Genomic DNA, 17,167 nt, shown 5'->3' with positions numbered 1-17,167 from the left:
AACTGAAAATTTGATACCGTTTTAATATTTCATCTTTTATAAGAAAATAAACATTCAAAAGTAATTTTAACTATTGCTACTGACTAGTAATGTTTATAATTCTATTAATTTGAGTATTTATCTCATAATAATATAACAGCATATCTTTGGCAACTCTTGCAACGTCTGGAAAAATGTGTTTTGCTGGTTTTATTTTGCAGCAGTACATTGTTTAATTTGTTTAATTGTTATCGTTCGATTTTAACAGCCTGTAATATATTAAACCTTGCTTATCCCACCTTATGTAAAACAAAACTTTATGGCTGTGGATGTTACGCTTCGATACCCATGTGGACTGCTCTCCTGGACCAGTTAGTGACATTTTGTGCTGTGGATTGTCATAATAGAGGTATTTTTCATCCTTAATCATAGTACGTTACAGAAAACTATTCTTTTTTTGGTAGGCAAGCAATAAAGCTAATATGTTGAAATGGTTCGAAATGGCATTTTCACTCTATTCGTATGGTAGCCTATCTATAAATAGTTGATTCATCAAGTGCTAAGCTGCTTGAAAGTTCGTTGAGAATTTGTGGGGGGGGGTTATTCAGTTAGTTTTTCTCCAAACCCTTATTTGTCATGGATGTCAAGACGACCACTTTTGAATCGTTGAAATCAATACTGACAATTGGGATATAACGTCACAGCATCTTTATAAGTTTCTAAAAGTGTTCGGCAAGACGTTCCTAGAGATCAAACAACAAAAGTATCGAGTGTCGAAATTACAATTTTGGGCGTTTCGTGTTTGGCGTCTGTTTGAACTGAATAACTTACTAATACTAGATGGAAATTATTATTTTTATATATGGGAATTACCAAAATAATCGAATTTAACTGTTAGGTTAAAAGTTAAATTGTTTAATAGTTGTTTCCTTTTATACTTTGCATTTTTACTAATAGATATCGCTGATCAAAATACATGCAAGAATCTAGTGTATAGTATAGTGTAGTATACTTATTATATTATTATATAAATCTCTCTAATCTGTTATATTTAAATTTTTACAGTTTTTTAATACCTTATTAAATCGAACTCGATATCATTGCTACAGCATATCTGGTTATCATTAAATGAAAGTGAAAGTTAATCATACAGCAAACATCTCCTTGGGGGTTAGGAAGGAACGAGCCAACGTCTTGATGCAAAATAACACCTGGCCACCAGCCAGCCGACTAACGGTCAACAAGGGCTGATATTGCTTACACCGTACGCACACACCCCTCTGAATTTAATAGCTGCACCCCCTATTCTACCACGTGCCCTTAAATTGTCACATTCAGGGCGATTGAATGGTCGCTAATTATTATCACAATTAGAAATTTGATCGAACGACTTGGCAAGTTTTGTGAGTTTTTTCCTTCTACAGCACGAAGGAAAGGGTTTTTGATGTCAAGTGGGATCTACTGATACTTGTTTTAACGGCTTTACTTTTTTTATATGCAAATAAACTTGTTACTATCAAACTTTTCAATTTTAATGACCGGGAGGTATATTTTAAGAATATTTGATATCACTATAATGCCCAATGAAAGTTAAAATAGTTACTGTAATAATGTTAAAAAATAGTTACTGTATAGACAGGTGTATTATATGAGTCCTGGTTCACAAATTATGCAAGCATATTGTGACATATCAAATATTTTAAAAAGACTTGTGTTATACGTAAAACAAATGCGATTCATTTGTTATATATATATATATATATATATATATATATATATATATATATATTTCTATATATTTATATATATATATATATATATATATATTTCTATATATTTATATATATATATATATATATATATATATATATATATATTTCTATATATTTATATATATATATATATATATATATATATATATATATATTTCTATATATTTATATATATATATATATATATATATATATATATTATATATCCCAAGAGGCTATAGATAGGTTATATTAGACTAAAAATTAATCTTAAGTAGTAGATTTTGTTAATAACATTATTGTCTCTAATAGCTTTTATTACTTTTTCATTTCATTCAAATTGATTTTCATTCATTGTTAGCTACAAACTTCGTCCAAGCCTTTTAATACTGCCAACCAGGGATTGTTAACATTATTAACATGTGGTTTTCCTGCTTATTAATAGATATTGTTAATTATTTCTTCTGCACAAATGCATCAGTTGCAACAGTTAGCATTTTCTCATGATAATTTCGATCGATTTGAGGAACCAAATAGTCACCATTTCTAGAACGTTCAAACTAATACATATAAAAGAATCTTTTTGTTTATGAAAACTTAGTCGCATTTTAAAGTCATGCGGCGTATATATTGAGAACTGACGACCTGTTATTGTAAATCTCAGTGGCATTCTGTTAGAGTAAATACAGCTCTAGTGGCATTCACACCTGCATTAATAAGTCGAGTTGGCCAAGCTGCAGGAATTTTCGTTTCTCTAATGTGCTGCATGGGAAAGATTACAAAATATCACAAAGTAGACTAAAAATTGCTTCTTGTGTTTGTTTTGTTAATTCCTCTGTATGATTCCGAAATATTCCAATCGCAATACATATTTTTGCAATTACATATTGCTATTTGTTTAACTTAGTAATTACAGTTTTCAATTGGTTTTACTTATTAATTACAGTTTGCAATTTTTAGTAAAAACAATTTTTAAATTTTGCGTTTTTTCTCCAACATTATATTAAAAAAGAGTTACACAATGCTATTCAAACAATGCTCAGTCGAGGAAGAACGTTTTGATACTTAGGACATGTTTGCCAAGTACTCATCATTCGCTTCTGGTTGAGAAGATACTCTCCCGGAGAGTCGGTTATGGATTGATGATGATAATTACGGAAATTTAAACCTGTCTTCTTAGATGATATTCAAAAATATACAGTTAATATTAAATAATAAAGTTAAGTTAAATGATAATTAATATTACTACACTTAAAAAATGTACGAGTGTCCTTATCAAATGAATTATCTCATTTATATGTACTCTTCCGTTAATTCAATATAAAGGTTTTTCCTCATTTTTTTAGTTCTCACCAGCTAAAAAATATCCTATTGACCTGTTTTATCTATTTGACATTCATTAATCCATTAATAATAGCATTCATTAATATTATAAGCAGAATTGGGCTTAAACTTATATTACTTGAATTATTCTTATAATTTTATTATTTATACATCTTTGTTCTAAAAAAACCCATTGTGTTTCTTTTCTTACTCCGTCAGTTTCAGTATATTTTATATTAAATATTCAGTTACCAAGTATCAAATCTGCATCAAAATTGAATGCGTTTATTACCCATAATAAGTATATGCATAGTGATTTACCTTATTTGCGTAAAACATAATTTTTTCAGGCTTAAGTTTGCTTGTTATAATCAAAATATTATGGGCGACAATAGTGATACTGTTCTCATTTTTCATTTCTTATGAAGGCGCTACAACTTACTTGGTTTTGTTGGTTTTTCCTGATAAAATAATAACGGTCCTGTCTATATAAACGCCACAGTTTAAATAATAAACGTAGTAAAAATACATGCGGATAGGAGATAAGAATCTATGAATGAACTGAAATCTGTATAGGAACCTTGAAATGAACATAAAGATCACCCTTGTTTGATTTTCTGGAGATTTTCAGGAATACTATTTTCTAACTCTTCTAGAAATGAAATGTACACTTTGTTATTTATTTTTAGTTTTTAGTTTTTTAACATATATTTAAAATAATTGTTTTAATTTTTTTATTATTAGTTGCTTAATTTTTTAATTTAATTATTTATTTAATTTTTACAAGTTTTCCACAAGATCTTCACTGCCGGATAAAAATATTGCTTTTTATAAAAGTTATTTCTTCAACATAACATTGGCAACATTTAATAACATGGAAATGTCTCAGTATTGAGTAATATCTCATTTACGTGTAAATTGCATGAATACTGTTGTGTGCAAATTTAAGAGCTTAAATTATCAACATGAATTTTAGAGGCAGCTTATTTTTCAAAATTCTTATTCATTCACATTTGTTACATCTATGTTCTCCCAATTAGTTTTGTGATGTAGAAGAAATCTAAAGATTTTCGTTGAAAATATATTGAAGTTTATATATCATATATAATATTTATATATCATGTTAAGCCTCAGAAAATATTCTAATAATATAGACTGGAGATTTTAAAATAGGACCCCAAAATCAACCATAAGTTACGATGTATTTGAAAATCTTGAAAGCTTTGTTAGTTTCTAAAACATTTTCATCCATTATCTTAGCTCTTTATGTATTTCAAATAGTTGTTAGCTGCTTCGTTATGCAGTTATCATATCACTAGATTAAAAGTTTCTCTAATATTTTTATAACATCTTAATTTTAACTTAATTAAAATTTAGTTTATTACTACTTTTCATTTGTACTTGGATTGATTCGCAAGCAGGACGAGTGCGAGAAAATACATCAATATGTATTCCTCAATTATAAAATTATAATAACTTATATAAGCTATAGTTTACACTAAAGGTATACACTTTATATAAGTTCGTATGGTTTGGTTCGCTTCAATCTCCTGACATCCTGCCCGCTTTCTAGCAGTTGTATTGCTTCCACGTTAGTATGATTTAGTAATCTTCTTTGATGTTTCAAAGCAAAATCTTGGATAATTTCTCAAATCCATTTGATTTCCAGGTCATCGTGCAGTTCTTTGTTGGTTACGTAGCGATAGCCATTGGTAATCAATCGAAGAACCTTGTTTTGATAGCGTTGTATAACTAGTTGATTTGAATTTTTAGTGCAACTCCATATTTGCACCCCATACTGGGTCCAAACTGGCTTTATAGTTGTCTTATAGATCAACCTCTTTGATTTTAGATCAAGTTGAGAGTATCTTCCGACTAACCCTTATCATTGTTTTATTTTGGTTCTAATGTGTTTTGCTTTTTGTCTAACGTGATATTGTTTCTCTTATATGTATTTAACAGTCCATTTTTTATTTTTTGTATACTTTTTTCATTGAGTTATAGGTTAACTATAACCATAACTGTTAAATGTCTAATTTAATACTTTCTAAAGTTTAAATCATGTTTGAATGTAATCCAATTAGTATATAAAACTATTCCGTTAAATTTAGGTTATGATTATACATCGTCAGTGATCCAGTCCATATTACAATGATCAATTTCTATATATACCTGTTTCTTTTGTATCATTCCTGGTATTCTATTTGTTGATGACCGCTAGATAAAATGTGTTCGAATATTAACTTCTTAAAACAGGTATTTCTTTTAGCTGGGCTGAGCAGTGTTTACCTGTGCTGCTAGAATGGTTATATCTTAAGTATTTTTAACGATGTTTGAATATGATGAATATTGATGCAATGATTACAATAAAAACCTGCATAATTTCAACTGCCACCCAAGTTACATAATACCAGTATTATTGTTATGTTAAGAATGTTATTATTCCTCATTTCTTACATACATTTATTTGAATTAATTGCTATTATTTAGGTACTTAGAACATTATATTGTTTATATTATATGTTTATTCAGCTTAATATAAAAAGTCATATGCGGTATTATTAATTTAATACTGATTATAAATATATCATATTACACAGCTGTTTAAAGACAACTGGCTGTAATAATATATAGAACTCTGTAATATATTTGCAATAAGTCATGTTAGAATATGAAAAATATAGTTAATATTTATATTTACATGTACAAAAATTATCAATTTATTGACGTTAATTTAATATTTGTTGCAACTTATATGCTATATTTTTTTGTTTGCCTTGAGTCATTACCCATTAATTAACTTAAAATTATTCCTAATTTTCCACACTGAAATCGGTACTTCAGTTTTTGCGTGTAGACATCACTGCAATTTGTCGATTTCATTACTAACTTCATCAGAATTTCTTTGTGATTAACTACCACATACATATTATTTACATCCAAGTTACATAATACTAGTATTATTGTTATGTTAAGAATGTTATTACTCCTCATTTCTTACATACATTTATTTGAATTAATTGCTGTTATTTAGGTACTTAGAACATTATATTGTTTATATTATATGTTTATTCAGCTTAATATAACAAGTCGTATGCAGTATTATTAATTTAATAGTGACTATAAATATATCATATTTCACAGCTGTTTAAAGATAACTGGCTGGAAGATAATATATAGAACTCTGTAATATATTTGCAATAAGTCATGTTAGAAAATGAAATATATAGTTAATAATGATATTTACATATACAAAAATTATGAATTTGTTGACGTTAATTTAATATTTGTTGCAACTTATATGCTATCTGTTTTTGTTTGCCTTGAGTCATTATCCATTAATTAAATTGTTCCTAAGCTTCCACATTGAAATCAGTATTTCTAAATCTCCGAAATCAATTTTTGCGTGTAGAAATGGATGGAAGTTGTCGATTTCGTTAGTAACTTCATTAGAATTTCTTTATGATTAAGTACCACATACGTATTGTTTATTTTGTGTCAGCTTGAAAGAATATGCATTTAAATAATGTTATTTCAAGTATTGCACAAAATACAATGATATTAATATAGTTTTCATCATCCAGCTTGACACTACTATCCGAAATAAATTAGTTTCTTTAACATATTACTGAAGTCTTTGGTTTAACTAGGATTTTTTAATAGAAATTTGACTTCAAAAGTAATAGATACATTTCAACGCGCTTCTATCTTTTTAGTATTTAGTAGGATCTCCGTGTTTCACACACACGATATATCTGGACACAAAATTCTTTTAATTTAGTTTTAGCTTCTCGAAAAATATTTTTTTTGTATTTGTTATTTTTTTTGTTTATGCTTTTCCAGAACTATTTTGCGAGCTTACATATACTTATAAATCTACAGTCTGGCTTCAATAGAGTTTTTCGCTATTAAAAAACAATATTTGATCAATATACAAAATTTTTGTGCCCTGTTTATGCCGGAAATGGATACCACTGATACCATCGCATGTTATTATTAGTTAAAGGATGCATAGTTCAAAGATCGGTACTATCCAGATATCATATTTAATTGTCACCAATGATATCATCTATATTTTTTATACTTGTATATTTAGATTATATTATTCAATTATTTATTATTTAATTAATTATAAGGTTAATTAATAGTTCATATATTTAATATATTTTTATGTCCAATGCAATGAACTGAAACTGATAATTGTGTAATAGGTATATGAAAAGACGCGTAATCTAGGTTCTTTTTTAAATTTTATCCGTATAACTCCATAGATCTAAAAATGTTTCTCTTTGTGTCATTACTCGGTATTCCACATATCATTTCATAATAATTACATATAATCTACATATAATTACTACCCTATAATTACCTTGTTACTATTTTCTGCTTAATAATTACCTATTTTTATCTGAGTGATATCGTAATAGGTACTAAGTTTGTTTTTATGTCCACTAATTGAGTCAGAAAAATCATTCATAATCACGCACGTTGTATAAAAAACAACATTCTTAACAACAATTCTTGATTGCAATAAGTTTTTTTTTCGTAAAAAACAACGGAACGTTTATATTGGGAATTCATTCAGTAGAGTATTAAATGTTACATTATAAATCATTAAATCAAATTTTATAATTAAATCAATATAATTGCATACTTATATTTAAATATTGACATAATATTAAAACATCTTTTTTTGTTATATTTCATAGTCTCCTTTTTGCCAATTAGGGTTTATCTTGATTGGACCTACTGTTTAAAATGGGTTCCGAACCAAGATCCTCGACATCCTCGACCTCGCCTACCGACTTGTGAGTGACCCACTTAGATATCACCCCACAAAACATCCGGTCTTACCCAGTCTGGTTACTGGCGTGACTGGAATCGTTTTCCTTACTTACATATAGCAAGTCTTTGCCTCATGATTCTAATTATTTTACTTGATATATTTTTTATTATTTAAAAAATTAATTTTTTTCTCAATTTAAAAGAAAATACTATAGAATTATTGAACGTTGTCGAAGGCTTGGGGGGAATATATTCAACGGACCAAGATGGTTTTTCATTGATGATCTCTATGATGAATTGTGATCCCATCAACTCTCAAACCAAACTAAACCATCAAGGTAAATTGCTATGGACAGCAATTACGTTTGAGCTATTGGAGAAAAAATGATCATATGACCGAATTTTGTAATATAACAAAACTCGGTCACATATCGGACAACTTTTAAAAACCAAAGTAAAAATGTTTGCTTTAAATTTGAAAAAGGCTTCTATAGGTTATCACTTGGTGCGATCAATGCTAAGTAATTAAATTAGCAGTTCTTAAGCTAGTCACAAATTAGTAAATTTTGGATAGCCTCGGAAACGGTTTTATTTCAGACGTGGATTTAAAATCCTACCAGAAAGTTGAGAAAAAGTAGAATAATACATCGAAATTAAATCATAGTCTTTATATAACAATTGTAAGTATATTTATTTATTTAGCATTTTTAATTATTTAATGAGTATCTAAAAAGCAGCTTTAAAAGCAAAAACATGATTATCTGTTAATGATGTTTGTTGATCAATAAGTTTTTGTAAATTGTATCGTGTTTGGTATCTTAGACTCAACGCATGGTAAATAGCAACTTACTGTATGCAGCTGTCACCTGTAATTTTTTTGGATAGAACATATTTGTGTAGTTTGCTACAGTCTATTCATTGTACTTAATCTTTTAAAGATTTCATATAGAATATACTATTTATCTAAATTTTCTTATGAAGATAAAAAGGTATGTTCATCAACTATTAATTGAACTTATTGAACTATTAAAATCTTACATTACAGTCAGAGTCAAATGTTAGAATTGTTAAATTGATGTTGAGAAATGTTTAGCGTCAAACAAGACGAAGCTTACCTTTTAGGTTTTAGGTTTTTTAGGTTTTTGGGTTTTAGGCCAGAACAAAAGCTTACTTTAAACTAAAAAAGCTGAAGCAGGTGTACCACAAGGAAGTTTATTGAGGTCAATTCTTTACCTACATTACACATGTGATATACCACAAATGGAAAATATCACGATGGCTACATTTGCTGATGACCATTGTCATTCTTGCTGTCGGATACAATTGAGAAGAAGTCACATGAAAATAATAGGCAAGTGACAATATAAATAATAGTATCCAAACCTGCAAATAAAAATTAAGGAAAGTAAATCAGTACATGTGCAGTTTACATATAATCAGATCGCACAAGCACCAATAACTATAAATAATCATTCTACATAACAATAACGCTAAGTGTTTCATAGAAGTATCTTGAAGAAGGAACTGTTTGTATTTTACGACAAAAGAAAAGAAATGGAGTTAAAATATAAAAAAAATGTATTTTAAAAACTTTTACAACCAAAGTAAAAATGTTTGCTTTAAATTTGAAAAAGGCTTCTATAGGTTATCACTTGGTGCGATCAATGCTAAGTAATTAAATTAGCAGTTCTTAAGCTAGTTACAAATTAGTAAATTTTGGATAGCCTCGGAAACGGTTTTATTTCAGACGTGGATTTAAAATCCTACCAGAAAGTTGAGAAAAAGTATAATAATACATCGAAATTAAATCACAGTCTTTATATAACAATTGTAAGTATATTTATTTATTTAGCATTTTTAATTATTTAATGAGTATCTAAAATGCAGCTCTAAAAGCAAAAACATGATTATCTGTTAATGATGTTTGTTGATCAATAAGTTTTTGTCAATTGTATCGTGTTTGGTATCTTAGACTCAACGCATGGTAAATAGCAACTTACTGTATGCAGCTGTCACCTGTAATTTTTTTGGATAGAACATATTTGTGTAGTTTGCTACAGTCTATTCATTGTACTTAATCTTTTAAAGATTTCATATAGAATATACTATTTATCTAAATTTTCTTATGAAGATAAAAAGGTATGTTCATCAACTATTAATTGAACTTATTGAACTATTAAAATCTTACATTACAGTCAGAGTCAAATGTTAGAATTGTTAAATTGATGTTGAGAAATGTTTAGCGTCAAACAAGACGAAGCTTACCTTTTAGGTTTTAGGTTTTTTAGGTTTTTGGGTTTTAGGCCAGAACAAAAGCTTACTTTAAACTAAAAAAGCTGAAGCAGGTGTACCACAAGGAAGTTTATTGAGGTCAATTCTTTACCTACATTACACATGTGATATACCACAAATGGAAAATATCACGATGGCTACATTTGCTGATGACCATTGTCATTCTTGCTGTCGGATACAATTGAGAAGAAGTCACATGAAAATAATAGGCAAGTGACAATATAAATAATAGTATCCAAACCTGCAAATAAAAATTAAGGAAAGTAAATCAGTACATGTGCAGTTTACATATAATCAGATCGCACAAGCACCAATAACTATAAATAATCATTCTACATAACAATAACGCTAAGTGTTTCATAGAAGTATCTTGAAGAAGGAACTGTTTTTTACAACAAAAGAAAAGAAATGGAGTTAAAATATAAAAAAAATGTATTGGTTAATTGGAAGAAAATTACAATTATCAGTACATAATAAATTGCTGTTATACAAGCAATTAACGAAACCTATATGGATCTACGAAATTAAATTATGGGTATGTTCCGTGAAAAGTAATATAAACACAATACAAGTTTTCCTGAACTCCCAGAAGTCCTGAGAAGTATTGCAGGTGCACCCAGATATTACAGGACTTTTTACTTACAGCGAAACTTTCAGATACCGACTGTCACTCTAGAAATTAAGAGAATTGCAAGGATATATAAGGAGAGACTCTATTCTTATGTCAATATCGAAATATTACAACTCTTGGATAACAACAGAACGAGACACAGGCTCGAAAAATCAAACCATTTGATATTGTGTAGTGTAGTGAGGTGCATTTAATCGAAAAACATCAATGTTAATTCATAAATATTATTAAACCTAAACATTATAGACTAAGATAGGGACGATGGGTCCTCCTAAATATATATCTAGTTTTAAGTTGAAGACACTAAGACAAATTAGGGGTTAGTCGGCAACAACTAGTAACAATGTAATAACTAAATTTTAAAAACATTTAAATTTTAAAACGAGTTGTTTCTATTTGCCTAGAAAGCTCTATTCACCAAATATTGCTCGTGTGATGTTCATTTGTTCAAGTCATGCCATATGGCCTACATTAGAAGTATTTTATTTTTATTAAATTGTTCAAAAATTCTCAGTTGGCTGACCTTTGGAAGATAATAAAAAGTAGCTACTACTGATGAAGAAAGAACAGTATTTATATTTAAATAATGTTTGTCCGTAGAATGTGTTTCGGAAACCATTATAACGTCAATATTTTGTTCAGTTACGAACATTTTTAGTTCCCTGGCGTGTTGTTGGAACTCATTGGCATTCCAGACAGCGATTTTGTAGCTAATGGTTTCAGGCATTAGGCAAGTTTGCTGACGACGGTTGTGAGTAGACCAAGCCTCGTACTCATTTGATCCATTAGTTTGGCCATCATGTTTTCTAATTTAGAGATGTTGCTGCTAGTTTCAGTAGGTTATGATGTGGTTTCTAGATTTTGCGCTGAACCATTTTCAACCGTTTGGGCATAAGTTATGTCTGGTTGACTTGGTCTGGTGGGTAGACTGGTAGGTGTGGATTGTTTTTGTTGCTGTTGAAGCCTTTTTTCTCTTAAGACAAGATAGAGCTTCTGCTGTAGTTGTTTGTGAACTGCGCAACCCTTGTAGTTCACTGAATCATTTCCGTTACAGTTAGCACATTTCACTTTATCATCGCGAACTTTACAACTATAATCTCCTGTTTTGTATCCTCCTGCACATTTTACGCATCTAAATGATTTGCGACAGTAAGTTTTTGTATGTCCGTACGCTTGACACCTTGTGCATTGTTGTATATATCTCTTTGTATGTGGTAATTCTTAAACCAGGAAAATTACCAGAAGATGTGACCTCCTCCCGACCTACAAGTTTATTACCGATAATCTGGAAAGTTCTCGAGAAATTATACATAAAGAAGCTAACCTATATAATAAAAAAAGAGAAAAATTATTCCAGAACATCAGTTTGACTTTCGCAATAAGCATGGGACTATAGAACAAGTGCATAGACTTGTGAACAAAACAAACACTGACCTAAATGCCAAAATACATTCTTCGGCTGCTTTTCTAGATATATCTCAGGCTTTTGACAAAGTATGACATACGTGATTGCAAGTTAAACTGAAGAAACTTCTCCCTCATTCGGACTATCAGTTACTAAAATCGTATCTCACTGATAGATATTTTATTGTAAATCAAGGCGATGAACATACCGAATTAAATTCCATATATTTAGGAGTTCCGCAAGGTAGTGTACTGGGTCTAGTATTGTATCTACTGTGGCAACATACGCAGACGACACAGCAGTCTTAGCATCCCATGAAGATCTAGTTACAGCATCAATAATCCTACAAACCCACCTGGAGCAAATATAATTATGGTTGAAGACATGGCGCATTAAAGCCAATGAAATAATATCCACGCATATAACGTTTACCCTGCCTAGAAGAACATGTCCACCAGTGAATATCAATCATCGTCAACTCCCCCAAGCAGAGCTTGCTAAATATCTTGGTATGCACTTAGATCGACGCTTAACTTGGAAGAAGCACATACTCTCTAAACGGAAGCAACTTTGACTTAAATTATATCAAATGTATTGGCTCATCGGGCGCAAATCCAAGTTATCATTAGATAACAAGTTATTGCTGTATGAGTCTATACTCAAGCCTATTTGGTCATATGGAATCCAACTATGGTGTACCGCTAGCAAATTTAATATATCCACCATTCAACGGTTCCAAAATAAAGTCTTGCGTGCCATTGTTGATGCTCCGTACTATATTTCAAATAAAGTGATACAACGCGATATTCCTCTAGAACCTATAACGAGTGTAATTCAACGTGTTTGTGTGAAGTACTTCGAAAGAGTGTCACTGCATTCCAATGTACTCGCTAATCAGCTAAATATGTGACATTATAGTGAAGTGCGTAGACTAAAACATTTAACACCACCTGATCTGATTACTGGACATATGTAGACTTTAGAATAAGACTAATTAATTAAGATAATATTTTATACAGAAGATTGCTTAATGAAGTGATTTTCTGCATGCCATGTATATATAATATAGACATAATAAATACTTATTGCCAATGCGATTGTGGAATCACAAAGAATAAAAAAAATATTTAAATGTATTCTCTATTAAAATATTAGTGGGGTGGTATATTTTTTATTTATTTAAGGACAATTCAAGTAGGAATGTTAATAAAAATAAACACATGATACAAACAAACTACAAAGGTTATTAAATTAATCCTGAATTAATTCAATATCGGTGCGTTCGATATTGAGTAGATTTGTTGAATCGATTCAGTAATAAGCGTGAAATGAGGCAATCATCGATTAAGTTAATTAAATAGCTCTTTTATTGTTTCGTGTGGTTATAATTTAGAATTTATTTGTCAGATTAAAAGTTCATTTTCAAGGAACGGTTTTACAGGTTTCAGTTTAAATACCTGTCGCCGTGCTCGAGCTCGTAAAAGCCGTGATTTCGATAATGTAACCGAGACGACCGACGGTGGTGAGTCACGGCCGCCATTTATGTACGTTTATTGATCGTCGATTTAATTTAACATGTGCGGATTTCGCATAAGGGTACATTCAGTAGGGTACGTTCATAGTTTCGTGTTCGTTATCCCATATAGGCGCGCGGACTTACGGGGGTTTGGGAGACGCCATATGCCGCTATACCGTTGGGAGCCCACATTCATGGCCCGCGTCCTACCAAAAACAGACCGTTGAAGAACAAACGAACCAAATAATTCCGTTGGAATAGTTAGCTTTCCTACTCTAGATAGTAATTAATGTTATTTTAATGATTCCTAACTATTTATGGTTCCTTGTGTAATAAGAAAAGGTGTGAACATTTAATAATTTTATACGGTGGCTCTTTCATTATTCTTTAGCATTCTTTTAAAAATATCCATCGAATACGTCAGTTGTGGTAGTTCTTTTTATAATTTAATATAAACTTGTATAACACTGAATAGATCTTCTTAAAGAGTAAATACAAATTATTTTTGCTCTGACATTGTTATTTTTATTAGACTGTTAACTAAGTTGTTATAGTCCTTCCAATAAAATAACCAATGCATGATGCAAGATGACGTTGAATATATTTCCAAATGCCGTTTGTAAAAATAAAAAATTCGTTTTCAATTCGAGGCGGATTCTCCTTTCTCATTTTACTTGTTACTTGTTTACTCTCTTAGCTAGTCTCATGTGTCGGAACATTTAAAATCACTATAGCCACTCTATAAAATTCGATTTGTGTTGGTATTGGTCGACCCTGTTGTCAAATGTCGACAAAATTCTTTAAAGACTTTAAAACTAAAAGTCAAAGTTTATACGGCAACAATGTGACGTACTGAAGTCATATATGACGGGCATTGGCCCTTTTATTGGATATACTATAAAACGTAAATCAAAAAACGGAATTATATCATTCCAATAATTCTACAATTTATATTTCGGAAATAGGAAAAAAAACAAATAGTTAAGCTGTGAATATATTTTTATTATTTTTCAAAGTACTAGCCCACGATGATCGATACACTTTTGCATATGCTTAAACCAATTTTCAAAGCACTTATTTCATTCCGAATGAGGTATCTTCAAAACATGATTTTTGAACGCTTCAATAGCTTCTTCGGGTGATGAAAATCGTTGACCACGCAGTTTATTCTTCACGGATGGGAACAAAAAAAGTCATTGGGTGCCAAATCAGGGCTGTACGGCGGACGAAACATCAATTCGATGTTTTGAGTGCTCAAATAGTCTCTTGTTTGAGCTGATGTGTGAGAGCTCACATTGTCATGATGAAGAACAATCCGGCGTCTCTTGTTTGTTTTCCTTAGTTCACCGAAGACTTGTGGCAAAAAAATGGTTATGTACCAATCAGAATTTACTATTCAATGATACTCTAGAGGCACTGTTGCAATATGACCAGTTTTCCCGAAGAAACAGGACATAATTTTCTTTGAAGTGCTTCGTGCGTGAAAAACTTTTGTTGGATTTGGTTCATCTTGGAACACCCATAGAGTCGACTGCTGCTTACTTTTGGGCTTATACCAAAATATATCTATGATTCGTCACCTGTCACGATTTTATAAACGTCTTTTGAACAACCGCGATTGCATTTCTTAAGCATTTCTTTGCACCAATATTGAAAATGTTCTTCTTTTGAGCGATTTGTTAAATTGTGTGGGATTCAACACGAACAGAACTTTCGCACAGCTAAGTGTTCATGTAAAATGGCATATATGCTGGTAGAACCAATGCTTAGGGATGCCTCAATCTCACAATAGGTGATATGATAATCTTGCTTAATCATTTCGCACACAGCATCGATGTTTTCTGGCACAACAGCCAATTTTGGACGACCGTTACGAAACTCGTCGGACAGTGAACTATGACCGTTTGATTGAATTCACTAAACCAGCGATACACGGTGGTTTTTGATCGAGCTTCATCGCCAAAGGTCAAATTAAGTTGATTGATGCACTTTTGTTGTGATAATTCACGTCGAAAGAGATCGAAAAAAATAATCGCACGAAAATGTTCACGATTCAGTTCCATTTTTTGCCGGGACGAAACTTTCAACTAAATATAAACAAATAGCGTCCGTGCAACAAAATGTTCTGAGTACTTATATTGTCAAAAATGTCAAACTTTACGATGGAACCGTCAGCTGGACTCACATGACATGAGTGTTGCCAATTCCCGAAATATAAATAGTGACCCTCGTATTATCAATATAGTATGTGTATGAATATTAATCACGTCAACCTCTTGGATCTTTCGGGAGTTTACCAACTGGCGAATACTAACTTCGGAGATCATCCCAGAAGACATCCGGTTTTAGCCAGCTTGGATACTGGCGTGACTGGGATCATTTTCCTTGTCAGATATTGCACTCTTGTTTAAGGACAGTCACAAACATATATTTACGACCATGCCCCAGCAGGCAACTATTACCTCTTTGGTTGATGTACACTGTTTTCTACATTATTTTCTGAGGTTTAAACTATTTCACTAAGTGCGATGTATTGTTGGAATTTTTCTGTAAATTGGTCTTTTTCATGAGTGTTTTGCATTAAATAGAATCAAGACGTTAGAATGATAGTCTGGGTTTCAACTTCACAAACAAAATTCCTTTTGTATACTAAAATAATCTGATAACACTTTCTTGGTCGATTTTCGAACATGAACTCGATTTTAGGTTGAAGAGCTGGACTCAGACTACTTTGCTTACTAGTCATACCATTTGATTCAGAATGGAAGTCTCATGAGGTCACAGTGATGAGATAACGCACAAAATATTTGTTATTCTTTCTAAAATTTCGTGTAATCCATTATGCACAGTTTTCTGGAGCATTTAACCCTTTAAAATTAAATTAAATTAAATTTCAAATTTAATTTAATTAATTTTTACCAACTAGTAATTTTATGGACTGGACCTAGTGTTTAACCACGGTCCTGGGCATTAAGCTTACCGAGTGCGAGTGACCAACTTTGGAAATCATTCCAGAAGATATCCGGTCTTACCCAACCTGGTTACTGGTGTGACTGGGATCATTTTCCCTGTCGGATTTTGCACTCTTGCCTAAGGCCAATCACAAATGTTCAACAATCACAAACGTAATTTTACTACCATGCCCCAATAGCATTTGAACCCGCAACTATCGCAACAGCAGGAGGACCGTCCTGTCTCCTTTACCACTGTGCCAACCAAGCCGGCTATAGCATTTTTAATATTTATAATTTTATCCAAATTATCAATTGTGATTATTCCTTCTATTATAATCTCAGTTTCAACATCTTCAAAACAAGTTCACTAAATTGTTGGAATACAGTAATATACAATAATATAGAAATTTAATAGATAATAATTGCATGGTGTTCAGTCATTTGGACTATATGGTGAATGCGAAAGAACTTCCATTAACTTATCATTAACTTTTTTGACTAGTATTTAAATACTGATCGTGCATCTCACAA

General features: G+C 30.9%; 1 long non-coding RNA gene across 1 annotated transcript in view; it reads left to right on the top strand.

Moving 5' to 3' along the window:
- LOC143197662 (uncharacterized) overlaps positions 1-17,167 on the top strand; it is a 157,975-nt gene that overhangs the window by 19,962 nt on the left and 120,846 nt on the right. The window lies entirely within an intron of this gene.

The sequence above is a fragment of the Rhynchophorus ferrugineus genome, unplaced genomic scaffold, assembly GCF_030347505.1.
Source record: "Rhynchophorus ferrugineus isolate W39M unplaced genomic scaffold, kcgeb_rfMv2 rfM5, whole genome shotgun sequence".
Taxonomy (NCBI): domain Eukaryota; kingdom Metazoa; phylum Arthropoda; class Insecta; order Coleoptera; family Curculionidae; genus Rhynchophorus; species Rhynchophorus ferrugineus.
Note: the sequence above shows the minus strand (reverse complement) of the source record. Positions and strands in the feature narration are given on the sequence as shown.